The 15488-nt window shown below is 34.8% G+C and overlaps 1 long non-coding RNA gene across 1 annotated transcript; it reads left to right on the forward strand.

Moving 5' to 3' along the window:
* The first annotated feature begins 5504 nt into the window (after positions 1 to 5504).
* LOC118766285 lies at positions 5505 to 15481 on the forward strand. The gene is made up of 3 exons (XR_005002201.1): positions 5505 to 5515; positions 10075 to 10085; positions 15130 to 15481. It is a non-coding gene; the product is annotated as an uncharacterized LOC118766285 (long non-coding RNA).
* The last annotated feature ends 7 nt before the right edge of the window (positions 15482 to 15488 follow it).

Here is a 15488-nt window from a genome sequence, read left to right on the forward strand (position 1 = left end):
CCTTACACAGCACAATCCCTCCTTTGATAAGCCCTCAGATGACTTTTCAGACCAAATGCTGACTGACAGGGTTTAAAACACACGTGACAGATATTCAAGTTTCTTCTACATTTTTACCCTTTGGAATCTGATTTTGAAGGAATGTTTTTGCATATGTCTTTTAAGTCCAGATAACCTCTCTCTCTCTCTCTCTCTCTCTCTCTCCATATATATATATATATATATATGGTCATGTGCTACCTATGGATGAGGAGAGGTGTGTGAAGAAGTGTCACTCCCTAACAGCAGAAGGAACCCGTGGTAGAGGGAGACTCAGGAAAACATGGGATGAGGTGGTGAAGCTTAACTTCACAGAGGCAATGATGAAAGACTGCGACCTCTGGAGATATGCTATGATTAAGAAGACCTGGCATGTAAAGTGAGATCACAGCTGCAGCCTACACCAGTGTCGCATAACCAGCCCATTTAAAAAGTATCTTTGAATCGCTGGGCAACATTCTGTGCTTGAGGAGACCTATTGAGTCAAGTGAAATCAAAATCAAATCAAATCACAATCAAATGGAAATTGTTATTGTGGCCGATGCCAGTGCCACCTGACTAGCTCCTGTGTTGGTGACATGCAATAAGCACCAAGCATGTGTGGGTCATTGCCAGTGCCGCCTGACTGGCTCCCCATGTTGGTGGCACATAAAAAGCACCATTCGAATGTGGTCAATGTCAGCCTCCCCACCTCGACTTGCTCCTGTGCTGGTAGCATGTAAAAAGCACCATCTGAGTGGCTGATGCCAGTGCCACCTGACTGGCTCCCATGCCAGTGGCACGTAAAAAGCACCCACTACATTCTTGGAGTGGTTGGTGTTAGGAAAATACTGCCAGATCAGATTGGAGCCTAGTGCGACCTCCTGGCTTGCCAGTCCCCAGTCAAACCTTCCAACCCATGCCAGAATAGAAAATGGACGTTAAACAATGATGATGATGATGATGATATAAGGATATTATTGTTTACAATAATATCACAAGAGGCATAGCATGCATAAAAAATACCATAAGTTAAAAAAATTTTGACTGCTATTTTTAGCACTCTTAATTATTAATATATATATATATATATATATATATATATATATCATGCATTGTTTACTGTCTGTAATTATAGTAAAACTAATATTATAAGGTGAATAAAACTTATCCATTTATATGATGGATTGAGATTTGCTATCTCTATAAAAAAACAAACACTGTAAAGTAATTTTTTTTAGATGTTGCACTTGACCTTAGTATTGGACTGCATCACACATTTAACAAACTAAAGAAAATCTTGAGTACATCAGCTGCAACTCAAATCATCCAAGATGCATTATAAACTGTATAGCTAAATGGGTGTCAGAATTTCTAAGTTTTCTGACAATGAGGAAATCTTTAAACAGTATGAGAGTTATTTAGCTTAACCATAGTGAAAGTAGCTTTCAGTGAACAAATGAAACACATCCCAAGTTCGGTATGTATATATATATATATATATATATATATATATATATATATGTATGTATGTATGTATGTATGTATTTATGTGTGCGTGTGTGTGTGTGTGTGTGTCTTTGCGTCAGTGTTTGTCCCCACCACCATCGCTTGAAAACTGCTGTTAGTGTGTTTACATCCCCATAACTTATAAGTTCTAGGCTTACAAAGAATAAGTTCTGGGGTCGATTTCTTCAACCAAAAACCTTTAAAGCAGTGCTCCAGCATGGCTACAGTCAAAAGACTGAAACAAGTAAAAGAATAAAAGAACATACATATATATATATATATATGAAGATCTGATAGTCATAATACCTTTAATCAACTTCAGTTAATCTGCACTAATCTGGGATTAAACAACAACAATAACAATTGGTTCAAATGTAGATACTTGTAGTAAATCTTTGACAGGATATTGAATCATCTACCTTCCAGTGGAATAGAATACCTTCTATATAACCTGATAAAGAAAATGAATACGATAACAAATGACAAAGTAATTTAAAAAAAAAAAAAAAACTACATTAAAACTTCATCACTTGATAGTCTATGTAAAACAAATTTCTCAAGAAAAGAAAAACATTTTTTAATTGTATTTTTTCTTACACTTTTATTATATTCAATAAAAATAATTTTCATATATTATAAAAATTAAAAAAACAAAGAAAAGAAAATAATATAGATGTTTATTTTAGTTATACTTCAAATTGAACATAAATGTCAAACAGATATAGTATTTTTATGGTTCCACATGTCTTGGTTGTTACAGAGAAAATTGGAAAGAAAAGAAAGAAAGAAAACAAAAATTTTTATTGGCAAATATCCCAAAATTCTATTTTTAAAAAATATAGACACACACACACATATGCATGCATGCGTGCGTGTATATATATGTATGTATGATATGTATGTACGTATGATATGTATGTCTGCAAATAAAGATATAACACTGATAATTATCATCATTACCAATGGCATCATCATCATCATCACCATTGTTGTTGTTGTTGTTTTGCTCATTTCTTTATCTTCATTTGGTCATTTTTCTTTTCTCTTTCTGTCCTGCTTGTGTGTCTCTCTGTGGATAGGTTGTTGTTTTTCTTTTCCCTTTTTTCTGTCATTTATTTTTCACTTGTTTTTTTTCCTTCCTCCATTTAATATCATTTTTGGAAGAATCAATACTAATTCTTTAAAAATAAGAACTCTGCAATACTACTAAACAAGAAAGTTTGTTTTAATTTACTTCAGATACTAAATAATGAAGATGCATATTTCTCTGTTGAATACATCTTTATAATACAATAATGTTTCATTAACATCTTAATTAGTTTCCTTGTAACATAAACAACAATAACCTGTGTTATATAGTTCCTGTGTAAGAAGGTAGCAATGTTTGGTTGGGCACTGAATAACAAGGAAGTAAGGTTCAGATAATAACTCTTTAACATATATAGCATGATATAAAAGACAGTTTTACCATACCAGCAATAGAATATTGAATTATTTGGCTGGTACAAACTATGGGTTCAATATTCCATAGTTTGTTTAGCAAATAATAATGGTTTCAAATCTTGGCTCAAAGCCATAAATTTTGAAAGGACACTAGTATTTGACTGCTACTTTATTTTATTGACTTCAAAAGGATGAAAGGCAAAGATGATCTCAACAGGATTTGAACACAGAATGTAAAGAGCCCAAAGAAATGCCATGAGTGCTTTGTCCAGTAATTATTCAAGCCAAGGAGTTCTGGAGCAAATTATGGGGAAACTATGTGGTGCATAAAAGGGATGCAATGTGGGTAGAAACTATCAAGACAGAATTACAAGGAGGAAAGAAACAAAGGAATATTGTCCTAAACATGGGTGATGTGAAAGAACAAGTGGGTAAAGTGCCCAACTGGAAAGCCCCCGGACCAGCTGGGATTCATGGCTTCTGGCTGAAGAGATGCCATGCAGTGCATGAAAGACTAGCAGCCCAATTGAATGAGTGTGTCCAGAAAGGCACAGTCCCAACGTGAATGGTGACTGGGAGAACAGCACTTATAATGAAAGATAGAAAGGGAATATTATGGGAAACTACCATCCCAGGGCATGCCTAAACATAATCTGGAAGATACTCACTGGAATATGTGCGTCAAAGACATACACTTTCCTGGCACAAGAAGAAATACTACCAAGGGAACAAAAGGATGTAGGAAGAGTTCTCAGAGTATCAAAGATCACCTGGTCATCAATGTTGCTGACAACATCCCAAATTTTCTGATGCATAGCATGAAAGAATGGAAAACCAAATTGTATTCAAATAATGTATTCCTTGGAGAACTTAATATTAAAAGGGGAATCTTCCAAGGTGACATGTTTTCTCCGTTACTATTTGTAATTGCACTAATGCCCATAACAATGACACTTAGGAAAGTTAAGACGGGTTACCGATGTGGGGAAAAAGGCCCAACGTTGAACCATCTTCTGTTTATGTATGACCTGAAATTGTTTGGGAAAGCTGTAAAACAGATAGATTCCGTAACCAAAATAGTCTAGAATTGTGGTAGGGACATCGGTATGGAATTTGGGATTACCAAATGCTCAGTACTTAATATGAAAAGAGGGAAGAAGGCATCCTGCAAAAGATTACAGTTACCATCAGGAGAGACCATGATTGAACCTGATGGTAGTGGGTATAAATATTTAGGGATTTTGGAGCTGGATGACATACAACATAGAGAAATGAAAGTCAAGGTCAGTGTGGTATATCAAAAAAGGGTGAAGATGGTGTTGAAATCCAACCTGAATGCCAAAAATTTGATTTCCACAATAAATATCTGGGAAGTTGCGGTGGTCACATATAGTGCATCCAACCTCAAATGGATTAAGTAGGAAATATCAACACTTGATAGAAGGATGAGAAAGTTGATGACGCTGCATGGGACGCTACACCATAAAGCAAATGTAAACAGACTGAATATGAAAAGAAAGAATGGTGGCAGAGGACTAATTAGTATAGACCCTGTATAAGGAGTGAAAGTAGAACGCTTGCCGAGTATTTGATAAATACTTAGAAAAACTCTATCAGTTTAAATGTGTGTGTTGCATTACATAAAGATATTTCCCTACTGCTCCTGCCACTTACTCTCCCCAAGCTTTCAGAAAAAACTGTAATATCTCTTATCCTTCACTCGCCCTAGGATGTTGGGTGTGTCTCGGTAAGTGATTGTAACAAGCATGCAGATTAAAAGTAAATAATAATGATGATGATTTCAAATTTTGGCACAAGGACAGCAGCTTCGAGGAAGGGGCTAAGTCGATTGTATTGACCCAGTGTTCAACTGGTTCTTATTTTATCGACCCCAAAAGGATGAAAGGCAAAGATGAACTCAGCGGAATTTGAACTCAGAATATAACGATGGACAAAATACTACTAAGCATTTTGCCTGGCATGCTAATGATTTTGCCAGCTTGCTTCCTTGATGATGATGATGGTGATGGTAATAATGATTCTTTCTTCTACAGGCTCAAGCCTTACATTTTTTGTAGGATGTGGCAGTTGATTATGTTGATCCCAATGCTCAACTGATACTTATTTTATCAACCCCAAAACAGTGAAAGGCAAAGCTGATCTTGGTAGAATTAGAACTCAGAATGTAAAGATGCATGAAATGCCCCAAAGCATTTTTTCTAACATGCTAATGATTCTGCCAGCTGGCCACCTTTAAATAATAATGATAGTAATGTTTTCTTTATTAGCCACAGAGTCTCGCAGAAGTACATATAAAATATGAAGAGACATTAACTGAATGGCTTACAAGGAAAATGTGTGGTGGTGTAGGAACAGATAAGTTATACAAAGACAAGGGATGGAACAAGACATTGTACAACATATAAATAGACGAATGGAAAATTTTAAAGCACAAATATTTTGTGAAAATAAATATAATAAAAAAACTATGATAAAACACACAATGATTGAAAAGGACATAATTAAAGGAAATAAACATGAAAATGTTACAGACTATGCTGAGTTAAGATGACCTCGTGTCTCTGCCTGATTGCTATTGTTTGTATTGTTTTGTCATGTGCACTCAAAAGCAAAGCAATGGTTAACATTTTTTTTAGCTAATTGGGATTGAAAAATTTGATGTAAAATAAACACAAACTAAATAGTTAACCATATATAAAAATACAATGAATTTAAAAAAGATATAATTTTATAGTACAAAAGCAAGAAGTAAACATTTAGGGTAGCTCACCAGCTATATTGTGTAGATGCATGGTGTACTGGTTTGGATATTGGACTCATAATCTTTAAGTCATGGATTCAATACTTAGTTTTGGGTGATTTCTTGTGCCTTTGAGTAAGAGACTTCGTTTCAGCTGCTTCAGCTCACTTAGCTGAATATGAATGCCAGCAACAGCAGTGTGGGTGGATTACCTCATGAAAGATTGGTCTTCTGTTCAGGGTGGAGTCTTGTACTCCCACTTGTTTAACCCTTTTGTTACCGTATTTCTGGTGGAATACACTGCCATTGTTCCAAAAAAATTTGAAAATAATGAAGAATTCAGTAAAATGATTTTGTCATTATTATACTTGTGTTTGCTTTGTAAATTAAAATTCTCATGGAACGTTTTAACTGAGATAAGTTTAAAACAGGAAGTTTGTACCATAGAACCAAAGGTGGTTTTGGACAGGTTGGTATAAAAAAGGGTTAAATACCACAGAAAACAGGATTAGCTCCAGTCTAATGAACCTTTAAACTCAAGATGTCAGTGATTCATCTGTTATCAAAATTGGCTGCTTTTGCACATCTCGCTTGTCTGATGGTAAAGTTGTGTTGTAGATTTCTTCTGCAGATTACTGAATAATCTGCAGAGGAAATTAAATGGAATACTTTCATTTGACTATTTTTCCAAGGTGTCCATGCATACCTCTACCACCTCATTATGGTTGATGTTGGGGTAAAGTGAAGAAACATTCATGGTTTTTGAAACTATTTTGGTGCTTCCATAATTGTTAATTATGGAAACAAAATCAAAAATATCTTGACATGAAAATTTGGTTGTTTTTGAATTTTAGTTTCAGGAAATAAGAATCTATCCAACCACTCTGAAGTTTTGGCTGTACAGTATTCATGCCTGCTGCAAATTGGATGCAATGGTGGAAAACTTCAAACCTTTTGTGTAATTTTTTCAGGTCACAAACTGTAGATATACTTTGCTCTTACCACAATGTTCTAGATTCAATGTCATTTATAAAATTGTTTTCCTCCATTTCCAAAATTATTTTGTCAAGTTCTTTTCTGTAATTGGGGCTTGTATCAAGAGATAGTACTTCTTGAAATTCCAATACAACCAATAATTTTTGTACACACTAAATTTCTCTCCTACTATCAACACTGCCCACATCATACATAGTTTATTCATCCTGCCAAAACTAATCATGTTGTTTTACCAACCTGTTTTGTGGGGAGATGTCTACACTCTCCTAATCCCTACAAATACGAGAACACAATTCTGCACACATTCAGGAATTTCATAGAAGTGCACTAGGTAGTGCTGTAGAAACTCAATGGCAACTACCAAAAAAAAGCTCTTCATAATAATAATGATGATGATAATGATGACCTCCAAAATATACATTGCTATATACAACTATTTTTTAATTGACTGCATAGAAAATGGAACACCAACATGGATAACAAAGGGAAGGACAGTGTTGATGCAGAAGACCAAAGAAAAGACAGAGGAAGTCAGCAATTATAGACCTATTGCTTGCTTACCATTACTCTGGAAACTATTAACTGGCCTCAGCACAGACAAAGTATATCATTTTCTGGAAAAGGAGAACCTACTACCAGAAGAGCAAAAAAGGACGTAGGAAGAAATCAAGAGGAACTGCTGATCTGCTAAGTTAAGACTACAGAATATTAAATGAGGTACAAGTAAAGAGGAAAAATAAATCACCTACTTTATGTGGATGATCTCAAGATGTATTCAAAAATGACAGCGAGACCTGGATTCTCTAATCTAAACAGTGAGAGTATTCAGTAAAGACATTGGAATGCAGGTTGGGGTAGATAAGTGAGCAGTACTGACTATGAAGTGGGGCTAGAAGATAAAGTCTGATAGCATAAAAATTACCACATCATTAGATCACTGTAGAATAATGAGGGATACAAATGTCTAGGAGTGCTGCAAAGCAATAATGGAAGGAGAAATGAGAAAGTCACTAAGAGTATAAGAGGAGAATTGGGAAGGTGCTGAAAACAAAATTAAATGGAGAGAATATCATTAAAACCATAAATACATGGGCTATGCCAGTACTAAGATACTTCACCCCCTTTCTGAAATGGACAAAGGCCCATCGTAAAAGTAATGCCAATCGACTCTGTTTGCCAACAAGGGAAAGTGGTTGTGGAAGACACTATTGGTACTGTGATACTGGGTCTGAAAAATTATGTCATACAGAATAAGGAAAGAATACTTTCAGCTGACAGAGATACCTAAAATGTGACTGAAATAGTAGGAGAATTTAAAAAGAAAAGGAAGAACGACTGAATAAACAAGTGGAAAGTAAATGGAACTGCATGGCCAACTTATTCAACAAACTGAAAATGTTGGAAGTGAAACCTGCTGGCTTTGGATGATAGATGGAAACTTGAAGTGAGAAACATCAATTATAGCCATTCAAGAACAAGATCATACAACAAATCTGATAAAGACAAAGATTGATAAAACTCAATCAAACAGAAAATGTAGAATCTGAAAGAAAGGAGATAAGAGCATCAACCACATTTTGAGTGGGTGCAGTAAACTGGCGTAAAAAGAGTATAAGCACAGACATGACTGTGTAGACAAAGGAGTGCACTGGGATGTTAGTTGAGTATGTGGCCTCAAAACAACAGAAAACAACACAAACTAGTGTGATAGAAAATAAGAATTATCAAATCTTGTGAGACTGACCATGCTACTGAGGCAAGAAGACCAGACTTACTTATAGAGGACAAAATAAACAGACAGTGTAAGATCATAGATTTTACAATTTCCTATAATAGCAAAGTTGACATCAAATAAATGGAAAAAAATGAGAGATACCAGGATCAAGCTGGAGAGTTGAGGAGACTGTAGAAGACCAAGACACTAATTATTTCTGTAGTAATAGGTGCACTTGATACAACACTCAAAATGCTACCTAAAAGACTAAAAGGAACTGAAATTCAAACTTGCATTGTTGACCTGAGAAAAGTATCATTCTATATTCTGCAAAAATCCCAATAAAGATTCTTGAGATTGGAGGAGACTTGTCACCAAACCTCATGATAAAATACTTCCTAACTAAATTAGTATGCAGTAGCTTAGTAGTAGTAGTAGTAGTTGTAGTACAACAAATAGGATTTTAAAGTAGGAAGAAAATGGTGCCAACATAAACCAGAAAGTGTAATAGAGAATGTTCAGTATAAGGTCTTATGAGATTTTAATGCACAGATTGATCATGAATTTCATGCAAGGTGACCAAATATCATGGTTCTTGACAAGGAGGAAAAAGAGTGCATCATCAGAGATGTGGCTATATCTGCTGTCGAAGAACAGGAAAAAATAGGAAAATACCAGGTTTTGGTTAGGAAAATGTAACTGTGGAGGATTTCTGAGAAAGTAATCCCAGTTGTCATGGGTTCCTCCTAGGCACCATCACCAACAGACTTAACAGTACTCTTATTGAGATTGGTGTAACAACAAAAGTTGCATTAATTCAGAAATCTGCTCAATTGGGAAGAGCAAAGATTGTAAGAAAGGTCCTCAACATCTAGGGAAACTGGTTGCAACCTGTATCAAGGATATTGATTCCAAATGTAAAACATTCATGCACACCATGAATATTAACAACAACAACAAAATAATGATAACAATGATGATGATGATGGTGACAATGACGATGACAATGATGACAACACTGACAATGATGACAGCAACAATGATGATGATATAGTCAAGGCTTTAATGATAGCAGATATCATTACTTTCTTGCCTTATATCCATTAATACCAATGAAATTACATAGATCTGTTCTGTCAGGGTTGACCTGGAGTTAAACAACAATAACAGCAGAGGCAATAATCATAGTAACTGCAAACTGGCTTTCAAAGAGACACTGGAAACATATGCAAACATCAATATTACCAGGATAAATCAACTAAATTATGCAGCAGCAAGAATAGTCACAAAGAAAAGCGGATACTTTCTCAAAAGATCTCGTATATAAATATCTAAGCCTAAACAAATAATGTGGAGAACAAACATAAAAAGAAAGACAGAATATAAAGTTCTCTCAATCTTAAATGAGATTGGCAACATAAGCTTCAAGTGAAAAAAAAAAAATATAGAAATATTACAGAAAGGAAAAATTGAAAAAGAAATATCTGATCTCAAAGAGTACCTAAAACAAGAGAACTTCACTAAATCACAATGAATCATCTGCTTTGATGAAAAAACAATAGCATGTTTTGGATAAAATAAATAATCAATCTTCAACTCAAAATGATTTTACTAAGAACTAAAACAAAAACAGAAACTGATGTAGTGCCAACAGCAAGAAAAACAGATGTTGGGAGTTGTACTAAAGAACAGAATATAATCAGTGGGAAAACACACGGAAATGAGAAAATGCTGAACCTCTGACTAAATTATCCAACAGGTGTCCACAAAGAACTTTCAAAAATATTCAAGTAACTTCTATAAGAATGAGAAGTGATACCTGAATGCGTTGCAATATTAATCTGTAAGACTGATGGAAAGACAAACTCCTGAAATGACAGTTCCATAATCTTATAGTATTCAAAATTTTAACTGCAATATTACCCAGAAAGAATAAATACTTCTTTTAAAAAAATAGCAGGAATTATGCTGGGAAAGCACATTTGAGTGTAAAGAGCAGTTACTGATAAAGGAAGTGATAAAGGAAAAATCATAAGAGGAAAAAAGAACAGCTTGAGCACAGCATGAATTGGCTGTCGAAAGGATTTTGACTGTGTTCTTGTTCTGGAATTCTAAAAGCATTACCCATAAATAATAAGTTTGATTTATTTTCAGTTGCCTGATATCAGCACAGATAAGCAAACAGTCAATTCACTGAAATTATTGCTCTTGTTTAGATTCATTAATCCAGGTACTCCTGGCAGATTAGCCGCAACATGTTGGAATTCTGATATTCTAGGATTCCTTGTACTAGTGAATTGAGTGAGTTATGAACACATAGTCACTGTAAAGGAGAAGTTGCTCTCTTGTGACAAACACAACTACAATTAGCATATTAATATTCAAATCTGTCAGAATGTATTAAGAATAAATGTATAAAGTCAGTGTACCCATAAATAAGATAGCGTAAATAACAAGCAAGTACAGGCATCCCTGTGTTATGGAAGGATTGTGTTCTTGAAATTCTTACTGAAACATGGAAATCCTTATGATAAAACATATTTTCCCATTGACTCCCATTTTAGATAAAATAGAAATCAATGAGAAAATAGGGCTGCATTATGAAATTCAAAGATCTTGAGGAACTTAATGCTTCTATAATGTGTGGGGTTTCTGTGCATGAAACATGATATGAATAAATGTAAAACAATTTTACTGAGTAAAAAAAAGTCTATTAGAAGGGGAATATTGCTTTTGCTCTCCTCTACTCTTTTTTGTGGGGTGGGGGGCACTAATCCCTTTAGCTAGTATGCTAAACTAAATTGTTTATTGAAACAAGTTCTCGAGGATGACAATCCCACTCCCCATCCCCTGCAAATGGATCATCTCGAATTATATACTGCAGATGACAAACTATTGGACATTCTGTTATATATGTTGCACAGATTTAGCCAGGAAATTGACATGCAATTCGGTTTGGAGAAAGGTCACCTGGAAAAGAGGAGAATTAATACAAACCAGTAATGTCATGTTAGATAAAGAAACTGAGAAAAGAATTAGACCAAAGACAAATTTACAAATACTTAGGAATTAGTAAACAAGGCTGGAAAACAACACACACACACACACGCACACATTGGTGAAGGTTAGGGAGGAGTATTATAAGTGCATTGGATTAATTCTTAAATCAGAGCTAAATGCAAAGTACAACGTAATCTTATTAATATTCTAGCTATTCTAGTAATAGCTAAAATATTCTCAACTGGATGCTAAGTATGATGATATATAAAAACAAGGTATATAGGGACAGCATTTGGAATACACGACCAAAACTTAGTAGAAAGATTACATTTAAAACAGAGACATACAATGGTCTTCTGCAACTTAAAAACTAAAAAAAAAAATTCGACTGTAGAAGTTTGAAAATACCTTAGAAAAAATAATAGAAAACTGATACAAATAGCTAACCATTAAATATAAAACTAATGCTTTAGTAACAGTGAGTTGTGATAATAATGGAGAAAAATAACAAAGTAATATTTTAATACTAAAAATAATATGAAAATATTGTAAAGTAAAGCTCTTTGTAGCTAATACCCTCAAAAAGCTAAATAAAATGGAAATGAATTAAAAAAAAAAAAGCTCAGAATTGACTGAGAAGCTCAGGACTCAAAGCTGAGATCAAAGAGATTTTTATTATGGCACAAGACTTTCTGCTAGAAACACCAAAAACATAGAATAATATAGATTACTATAAATAACTTCAGAATATGTGGCAGCTGGGCAGAAACAATCAATCACATTGCTTCTGGCTATCCAGTCTTAGTGAACAAAGAGAATATATAAACAGACATGACAGAGTTGAAAATTTCAAACACTGAAAGCTATACCAGCATTATGAAATATTCACAGAAAAGAAATGGTACAAACATTCACCAAAATCACAAAGTAACCATACTCTGAGATACAAGAAAGCACAGAGCCAGAGAAATAAAGGCAAATTGCTCAGATATTATTGTTAAAAGCAGCTAGGAAAATGTTGCTTCCTCAATATATTAATTCAAACATAAGACAATGGAAGCTGTGGAAAAATAATAAGACTGAGAAATAGATATTCAGCATATGATTACTGAAAATAGAAATAATCATTGTAATAATAGTTGGGTTGGGAATGATTAAAAGGAGATGTAGACAAATATATGAATAAGACTTTAGGGCTTCCATACACAGCATACATAAAACAGTACTATTAGATACTTCATACATATTACATAGATACCGGCAGGCAATACAATACAATACAAAAACATAACAAAACACTACTATAAAAGGGATACAGAGCTGTGCTTGGTACTAGATTGAAAGAATGAAATAACAATATATTGAACCAACAACAGCAATAACAGCAATGGCAATTGTTCCAAACAAAAACACAAGGTTTGGAACTTAGGAGAGGAGAATAATCGATTATATCAACCTTATAACTTGGTTGGTAGGTGATTTAATTGACCCAGGAAAAATAAAGAATTAGAACTGGACAGGCTCTCCATCAGCTATGACAACTAGCATTTTAGTTGATACAATTAACTGATCAGCCTGTTTCTGAAATTAATGTGCAGATGGTTGAACACTCCATAGACATGCATACCCTTAACATTCTTGTCAGGGAGATTAGGTCTGACACAGAGTGAGTGACAAGGCTGGCCCTTTAAAATAGGTACAACTTATTTTTGCCAGCTGAGTGGACTGGAGCAAAGAGAAATAAAGTGTCTTGCTCAAGTACACAATGCACCACCAGGAATTAAACCCACAGACTTATGATCATGAGCTGAATTCATTAACCACTAAGCCACATACCTTCACGAGATGTTGGGACAAATATTGTAATGTGTTTTACCTGATGCTTTAATGGTTCTATCAACCCATAGCTCTTATTTTCATGTCTCTACCGATCGGGTCCATTGGACAGTTTTAGTTCCTTTGTGTTTTAGCGCTTGGCCTTAGCTCTGACAATGCAACCTTCGTTTTTTGCCTCAAAGACATAGTCAGGGCCATTCTTGCCATTAACACGTCCGTTGCGATGCCTTTACTAATAGCCTCTTCTAGTTTGCTAACTAGTTCTCCCTCTAATCTATTTCTTTCTATTGCTAAATCTTTACTAAACACTATCGATTCTACTCTAATTACTCTCTTCAGAGCAATCCATCACTAGTTGTTGGTGGTAGCCCCCATTAACTGCTGCTTAACTAGTTCACTAATCCAGTTCCTGTAGTCTTTGCAAGCCAGTAAGGATGTATTTGACTTCCAGTAACCGGATTCCTGTCTACGGGTCCTAGCTAAATCGACTGAGCATATCACAAATTTGTGATCTGTGTAGCCAATTAATTTAAATTGTGGACAACCTATGCTATCCCTATCTTCTGACCTTACAAATACTCCTGAGAGAGTTAGGCATCTCCAAACATCTAGAAATGAATGAGAAAGATCAACTACCAAAGTTTCAGAACACCAAATCAAATCATTGTATGATCCAAATATATGATTATGCCCTGAAACAGCTTCTCCTAGACACTGAGACAGATTTAAACTCATCAAACCATTATACATTCAACAGCTATTGCTGCCACTAAGAAAACAGGTGTCAAGATAAAGTAAAAAGCTCACAAAAAAGCACATTAACACCCAAGGTGGAAAGAGCAGGAATTATTGATTATTGAACTCTCTAAAACAAAAAATGTAAAGACAAGAAGGGCTAGAAAGATAAAGTGAAGATACATTCTGATAAACATGACTGAAGACCTGAGAGCAAAAAAAGATGGTTAAGCAAAAAATGCAGGTTAAGGTCCAATGTTTATGTAAGTATAAAAAGAAAAACAAATTTTACAGCCAAAATAAGATATTTGAATCTGATGCTAAGAAATTCTACAGAGAGTTAGGAAAACAGTCAATAGAAGTAAAAGACCTACCTGGTATGAAAGAAGCAGTGATATTTTGGAAAAGCATATGGAGCTATAGGAAGGAATTCAACAAGAAAGCTGAATGGGTAGGAAGAGAAGGAGGAAGAATGGCTGAGATTGAAGAACAGTGATGGAACAATATTACAATTCAGGAACTAACTCAAGCTCTATCTAAAACTCATAAGTGGAAATCTCCTGGACATAGAATCCCAAACTTCTGGTTTAATAGTCTCTCATCATCATGCTGTCAGTTAATGGAGTGCTTGTCTAATATCATCAGAAACACCCAAAAGACTCCAAGCTGGTTAACATTAGGGATAACATATCTATTCCTTAAAATGAGTGGCACTGAATCTAAAAAAATGATGTGCTGATCACTTGTTTCACCACTAGGTACAAAACACTTTCATCCATCCTCACTGAAAGGATGTACCAATTTCTTGATGAAAACAAAGGTGCAAAGAAGGTGCAAAAGAGACTGACACGACTGCAAAGACCAACTGTTAACAAACTGCAGGATACTAGAAAACTGCTCATCTCAAAAAACAAAATCTTAGCACAGCATGGATTGACTATTGTGAGGCATTTGACAATGTCCCACATAGCTGGAACTTAAAGGTACTAAACATATACAAGATCTCTCCTTTCGTAAGAGATTTTCTACAGCACAATATGGGACTGTGGAACTCAAAATTGATTCTCAGCCACAAGAAAGGCTTGTATGTGTCAGAGCACATCAAAACAGATCATAGAATATTCCAGGGCAATTCACTCTCCCTTCTCCTCTTCTGTCTTTCGCTTATTTTCTTGTCCCATGAGCTGAATAGATAAAATTATGGTTTCAAAATGTTTGACAAAATTATCTCACACTTGCTCTACATGGTTGATCTGAAATTATTTGCAAAAGATAACAAGGATCTGAAAAGGCTACTAGTAACTGTGAAAAAATTCAGTGATAACATCAATATAGAATTTGGCCTTGACAAGCGTGCAAAAGCTTCATTCAAATGTGGTAAACTGACAGCTAATACCATGACCCAACTTGATCATGATACATCTATCACAGACTTGGATTAAGTATCTTGGGGTACATAAAGGGAAAGGGATTCAA

The sequence above is a fragment of the Octopus sinensis genome, linkage group LG1, assembly GCF_006345805.1.
Source record: "Octopus sinensis linkage group LG1, ASM634580v1, whole genome shotgun sequence".
In the NCBI taxonomy this organism is placed as follows: domain Eukaryota; kingdom Metazoa; phylum Mollusca; class Cephalopoda; order Octopoda; family Octopodidae; genus Octopus; species Octopus sinensis.